Source organism: Prionailurus bengalensis, chromosome A3 (assembly GCF_016509475.1).
Source record: "Prionailurus bengalensis isolate Pbe53 chromosome A3, Fcat_Pben_1.1_paternal_pri, whole genome shotgun sequence".
Classification (NCBI taxonomy): Eukaryota; Metazoa; Chordata; class Mammalia; order Carnivora; family Felidae; genus Prionailurus; species Prionailurus bengalensis.
This window is the reverse complement of record NC_057354.1, coordinates 109,285,766-109,293,040: the sequence shown is the minus strand read 5'-3', so window position 1 is coordinate 109,293,040 and position 7,275 is coordinate 109,285,766.

Sequence of the window (7,275 nt, the reverse complement as noted above, 5' to 3'; positions counted from 1 at the left end):
ATATTTACATCTCCACTTTATACATTAATAAACAACCGAGGCTCAGTCCATTTTAAAGGACTTGTTCAGGCTCATTATAGCTGATAAAGGGCAGAGTGAGGCCATGAACCCAGGATTTCTGACTCCAAATCCTACCGTCTTTCCCCCTCAGCACTCTTCCTTCTGAGGGTTCTGCTTACCACATCTGGGAACTGGAAAAGCCCCAGAAAGGAGACAACTAAATGATGGAAGAAATCTTGGGTCTTTGATGAAAGAAGAGATACTTCATTGGAAGGAAGGAAGGAAGGAAGGAAGGAAGGAAGGAAGGAAGGAAGGAAGGAAGGAAGGAAAAATTGGAACTCTTTTCTTCAGCCTAGAAATGTTACAACTGAGAAAAAAAAAATCAAATCCAGACTGACAAAACTAAGATTGATGGGCACTATTTGCTATAATCTAGTTGGCGCCTTTCAAACTCCTGTTAAAGTACTTCTTCACAGAGCATAAATGTATCCAACTCTATACTTCGTGTAGTGCCAGCAAGAAATATTCAGGCAATCAGTCTTCATAACAGTGACTTCCTGGAAAAAACTTACAAATTGATCATTAGGAATTATAGTGTGTTTTCCCATTTCCCAGCAGTATAATAAAGAGGCTCGACCAAGGGAGTATTATGTCAAATACATCACACATACAGCCAACATAGGTGAAAATCCAATATTATGACTTCAAAACTCCGTATTCATAAAAAAAGCGTCAATATGTGCCACATCCTGGTTGTGCAAGAGATCTCAATGTACTATAACATGTGTATACAAATATATGTAATTTATGTATATTTAATACTAAAAGTGAAATTCTATCATATAAACTTCTCTTAAACAGTTTAATTTTGTCTGCCTTTAGAATTTAGGAGGGCTTTTGGGGTTGTCTGGGTGGTTCAGTCAGTTAAACATCCTACTCTTGGTTTTGGCTCAGGTCATGATCTCCCGGTTTGTGAGTTTGAGCCCCACATGGGGCTTCTCACTGACAGTGAGGAACCTGCTTGGGATTCTCTCTCCTTTCTCTCTCTGCCCCTCCCTTGCTCACACTCTTGTCTCTCAAAATAAACTTATAAAAAAAAAAAAAAGAATTTAGGAGGGCTTTTATTGAGATTGTAGGAGTAAGCCAAGTCATAAAAAAAACTGTCCAACTAGGTTGAAATAATTACAACCATCAACTTGTTGGATTTTCTGTATCTGAGATATCCTACTTTTTAATCTATAAAATCCTTTTTTATTGCTGAAAAATTCTCAAAGGAGCAGCTGACCATGAATTTGAAATGACAATGATTGGGTTGTGACCGCTTATATTTCCATCCCAAGTGTCAGCCCCATGGCAGTGCAAAGGCCCTCTCCAATGGAAGTGCCCCCTATCGGTCCTAAAGATTTGTATGGACTACCACCAGAAGTATTTTTATATATATTATTTCATTGTGAGGTAAGTAGGACAGATACTATTATTCTCATCTTACACATAAAGGATCTAAGGTTTAAGGGACCTTAGATGACTTCGCTCAAGGTCACACAGCTCATTAGTAGAGTAGCTGGGACAAAGAAGCCAGGTCCCACAATCAAGGCACAGTGTCTTTTCCTGCATTGTATCCACTCACCTGTCTGCCAGGACAGAAAGGTTTCTTCTAAGAATCTTTGGGAGTTGGCAAGATGATCACAGCAGGACTTTTGGTTGATATAGTGTGACTACAGTCCAGACAGACTATAATCCAGGTCTTTCCAGTAAGGTGTCGCCCATTTAATGGAGCTATTTTTAAAATGCCTACGATCACTCCCTCTCACAAGATGGGCAATGCACAGTGAGATTTTCTTGTGATCACAAATGTCTAGATTTTTCTCAAAGCCACATAGCTTTGGGGGGAACAAAATAAAAATTCTAACTACTGTGTTTCTTTGCTCCCACTCTGAGTCAGAATCATCCGGTGTACCTCAGATACTGCAAGCTTAGAAAGGCAAACCCAATACCCAGGTATGCCAACACTGTCATTCCCCTCCTCCATCACATAACCTGGCCCCATCTATCTTACCCATAACCCGCATTAAGAGGTGGCTGATGTCATTAGGGAATACCATGGAATGGAACCACTGTTGCTTGGCAATGATCTCCTCAGCTAGCTTCCCATAAGCTAGGATAGAAATTTCTTCCCCTTATCCAAGCTACTTCTGTGACATATACCAGCTTTAAGGATCTTCACATGAACATTCCAGATGCAAGAAATTGGTAGGCAGCCTGATCCTTTCCTCTATTCACTAGAAAATTTGCAAAATTACTAGGCAACAAAAATAATTAATTTGATCCATTTAGGAAACCTATCTGGATAATTTAGACAAAAAAACACCTGTTACTCAGGAACAATTTTACCGATTTTATCCAAATAATTTCAACAGCCCCTTTCCTCAATTGAGAACTGCTAGGTCAGAAAAGAAACAACAACAAAACACCACCAAATAGAACTGCTTTCTTGAGCAAACAGCGTCACCCAGCCTAAACCCTACACTGTATCAACACTAGACCTAGGAACCATTACTACAATCCAGCTCTCCTTCCTCAGTCTCTGCCCTTTGCACCAAATACAATCACATGCTCTTCATTGGAAAAGCACCACAGCCCATTAAACAACCTTGGGTTATAGTTACAGCTCAGTCCAATGTGTCACACCTGATGGCAAGTAGGTTGAGGGTGGGGCTCTAACATGTTTGCCCTGTGCATTTTCAGGGTCTTACTCTACAATTTATAAACCATGTGGTCCTCATTCACACATAATGGAAATAATTCCCCAAAGCGGTCCTACCTTCCTCAGAAACATAAATGAACTAAGGAAAATAACAGGTTTTACTAACTGAGACTAGTGTTTAGAGCAGAAACTCTAGGGAGCACAGGGTTATTACACAGCAGGAGGAGGTACAATAGGCTGTGAAACAATTTTGGTCTTTTTGGTCCAGTGGTAGAAATTTCAGCTCAAACAACAGCACTTTGCTGAGAAGTATCTTGCTGTTAAATAAACAATTGTATGAGGCCTTTTTAGAACAATGAATTTGGATTGGCAACAGCTCTGTAGATATTACTTATAACAGTTTAGCAAGAAAAGCTCTACCATGATTGAGGTCATTGATATTGGCATCAGTCCTCTCAATTATTTTGTATTAGGCAGAAAACGCTTAGGTTTTATCATGTATTGTACAGATGCATAAAACAAAATGCATTAGCCTTCTCATTTTAGATAAGTCTCCTAAAGCTCTCTTGAGCAAACCATGAGCAAAAATTTATATATTATATACATAAACATTTTTGGTTTCACATATTATTTTCTATATAAGCCAGGGTCTAATTGCTCAAGACTTTGAAGCAACTATGAATGTTAGCAAATGGATCAAAGTCCAAATACAATCAGATAGACTGGATAAGACAGTCTATGAACTTTCAAGGAAATTTGGGTAGAATTATAAACGTCTGCCTGTAGGCTGAGGCTCCTTAAGCAAAGACAGCTCAAAACTTAGGACGGAATCCCAGCAGAACCTGAACTGAGCAGCTAGCGCACTACCCTGGTTTAGGAATCCAGAGAAATTCTACTTTTCACTTATGGAATCGTCCCTCCCTTTCCCAAACCCTCTTTCCTAACTGCTCACTGTTCACAAAACTCCAGTGGGCTCTTTCCTGGCTCCAACTCCCCTGCCCCATAGTCCAGGATGACAGACGAGAAGTGACCAGCCATCAGAGCAATACAACCATAAACCAGATCTAGAATCACATCTTCTGCTGGTGTTGGTAAAAGTAACCCACTTTCCCCCTATGCCCCACATTCCTTCCTCAACCTATCTAGCCAGCTACATGAAAAGTCCTGACGCACTCACTGTATTGACCCTTCTCTAAACTGAAGGGTCGCTGGGCCAGACCTTTTTTTTATTCCCATTTTAACGTGTACAATTCCATGGCATTTAGTACATCACAATTTGGTTAACCACCACCACCATCTAGTTCCAGAGGAATATCATCACACACCACCCCCACCAAAATCCTGTACCCGTTAGCTGTCACTCCCCGTTCACCCCTCACCCCTCCCCCAGTCTACTTTCTGTCATTTTACCACAGCAATTAATACTTTGGGCAAATACAGCTAACACTTCCAGTCACTGAGAAAGATCAATTAACTTAATGAAACAAAAGGGCTTTTTTGTTCATATAAGAATCTTAAGGATTAACATCTGGGTTTTACGTCAAATTGAACTTCAGGTCATAGCATCCCTACAACGTTTTGTTAAACTTTAACAGATCACAGTATCTGGGCTTCTCATCATTAGTTTGTGAAACATAATTATCATACCGCTGCCCTCCACACACCCACGCAGTGCTAATCACTCCTTGACCTCATTTTTCCATTTTATAGAATTCACAAAAGAACAGATTTAAATATATTACTCAAAGATCAGAGATTCACTAATTGATTTTTAGTTCCTCCTACTTAGGAAATAGTGTTTCCTATCTGGGAAGATACCTTTGCCATTCTTCTATTGGTTCCTTTGTAAGCTCAAATTAACCTACTGACTGTTAAAAGCTAACTGTCTGTTTGAACTTCTAATGTCTGGTACATTCCATGCGCTTAACAGATATTAAAAATAAATAAATGAGTTAAATGTCCAAGAAGCCAAATGGTTGCAAGCGACATTTCTGGAATGGTTTTTGTCGAAACTAAGGCAAAATCTGCAGATGGACTGGCTATCAGTAGGATTCTAGTTTCTACTCATGGAATCGTTCCTCTTCCTCAGCCCTCCAACCGTCCGACCCCTCCCCGCCCGTGCCACCTGCGAAATCCTCTTTTCTAACTGTTGCAAATCATGCCAAGTATTACTATGCAACACAGGTGTTATCTACGTTTTTCTCACCCTACTGTCTTAAAAAAAAAAGGTATTTCAAATAAACAAAACCACTTCAATAACCATCTTAACAACCTAAGTTTCACAATCCTAAATTATAATCAGGTTTCAAGTCCCCCAACTATCCCACTGGTATTCAGTTACCTAATTAGCTAATACTTAAATTATGGTAATAATCACAATATTTGAGGCCATTTACTAGTTTACTTTCCAGACTTTCAATAATCCATAACTATTCCCCAGAAAGAATTAATATTGCTCTTGATTTCTCTTGGTGTTTCTCAGGAGAAAAAAACAAATGATAACCAGATTATCAAATCAACTCAAAGCAAATATTTCAAGGTTGTTCAGTAGCTTTGGTCTGATTACTGTGTCATATTAGGGAGCTGTGTATGTTTTCAAATCAGAAATTGCCACTAATTCAGTGCTTCTACTTAATTCAATTAAGTTCTGTAAGATTTACATAAAAGAAGTACACAATGGAGAGAATTTTTAGGTTGAGTATATATTAAAAGCAACTCCCTAACAAACCTACAGAGAATAGCTTCAGTATAGAAAAGTGTCCAGAGGTATTTGACTTATGTTTAAACTTTATGGTACTACTTAGGACAAAAAAATTCAAAGTGGGAAAATACAATGGGAGTCATAAGCCCAGACTGGCAAAAAGATAAAAATAGCTCAGTTTAAAAACAGGGCTACCTGTCAAACAATTCTCTGTACTCTTTCATTTGTGTTGTTTGTACACTACAATGGCTTAAGGTGAGATTTAGGCACTTAGACATTCTTAAAAATGTCTAGCTAGGACTTCAAACTGAGAAGGGAACTCTGAAGACAGGAGTCTACGGAGCATAAGCAAAGTAGCCTATGCTCACAGTGGTTTCCACAGCTGTCTAAATTAGTTCTATCCTCTTCTGTTTCTTTTTTTCTCCACCTGCTGGTATCTCTCAAGATAGCAAAATGGCAATACAGTCCCAGGCCTACCTCATAAATGCAGACCACACGACTTTGGGAGAGCATCTCCTTACCCCTTCTTCAACAAATCCTAGGCTTCACTGTCTTTGGATCAACCTAGGTTTACCAGTTCAACCCAGAACCAGATTAGGTTAAAGCAATGGTTCCCAATCCACACAATCTGACACCTTTAACATTATGCTCAAATAAACTTCCTTGATTATACCTACCTACCCTCCCACCTACCTACACACACATGCATGCACACGCACACACAATATTTGAAGGAAAACAACATAAAACCTTAATTATATAAAACCTGACCTGCATACTGTGAAGCATAAATGTTCAGGAATGGTTACAGTAGAAGACAAAGAGATGAGTATGACTGCTGCAAATGAAAACTGACCCTGATGTGTTATAATATCAATGTAATGTCAACCCAATCTTTCAATGACCTAATTTTCCAAAATAGCAAAGAACTCTCGGAAATACTGCAATCATCTTTCCTTGATGTGCAAGGTAGTTGCACTCCTATGAAATTCATTGTACTGTATACAAAAAGAGTTTGTATTTACAAAATTCTTTTTTTTTTAATGTTTAGTTATTTTTGAGAGCTATAGAGAGCAGGCATGCATGCACAGGTAAGGGGCTGAAGAGAGGGAAAGAGAATCCCAAGCAGGTTCCTCACTGTCAGGGCAGAGCCCAAAACAGGGCTTGAACTCACGAACCTTGAGATCATGACCTGAGCCAAAGTCAGACACTTAACCAACTGAGCCACCCAGGTGCCCCACCTGAAGAACTTTTTAAGTGAAGCAAAGTTCCTTGTGCTTTTGCTTCCTAATTATGGAAGAATGCTCTATGGTCAAAATATCTTTATTCTAGCAAGAATGGAGTATCAATGGTAACTACTAAAAAGCAGTCACCTAGCAACCTATCCTTGCAATAAAAAAAGAAAAGATGAAATGTAACTAACCCCATTTGGTAATTTTTATTTTCTTCTCTCAACTGGAGTCCTAGAAAATATAGTCTGGATAACCAAATCACTAGGATGTTCGTAAGTCTCATGTCAGCTGCAACCATAAATTTTATTTGAGGTAATACCCTCAGCAGGAAAGTGAGGATTTTAAAAGGCAGCTTATATTCCTTAACTCAGTTATACAGATATATTTTCTAATATTTAATGGGATTTAGATATGGGATAGGATTCCAATACTTAAAAAATAAACTCAAAGCTAATATTATTTCTTTATAGCTATAGCATCTACTCTTTCATGTTCTCCTGAAAGCAGAAAGATAGCACAAAGAATGTTTATCTAACATTGTTGTTAAGGCTAAGGAAATACAGAATGTTGCCAAAGCCAATTCCATTCCAGGATCAGATAGTATCAGGTATTAACAGTAGTGACACCCAAGTTAACTG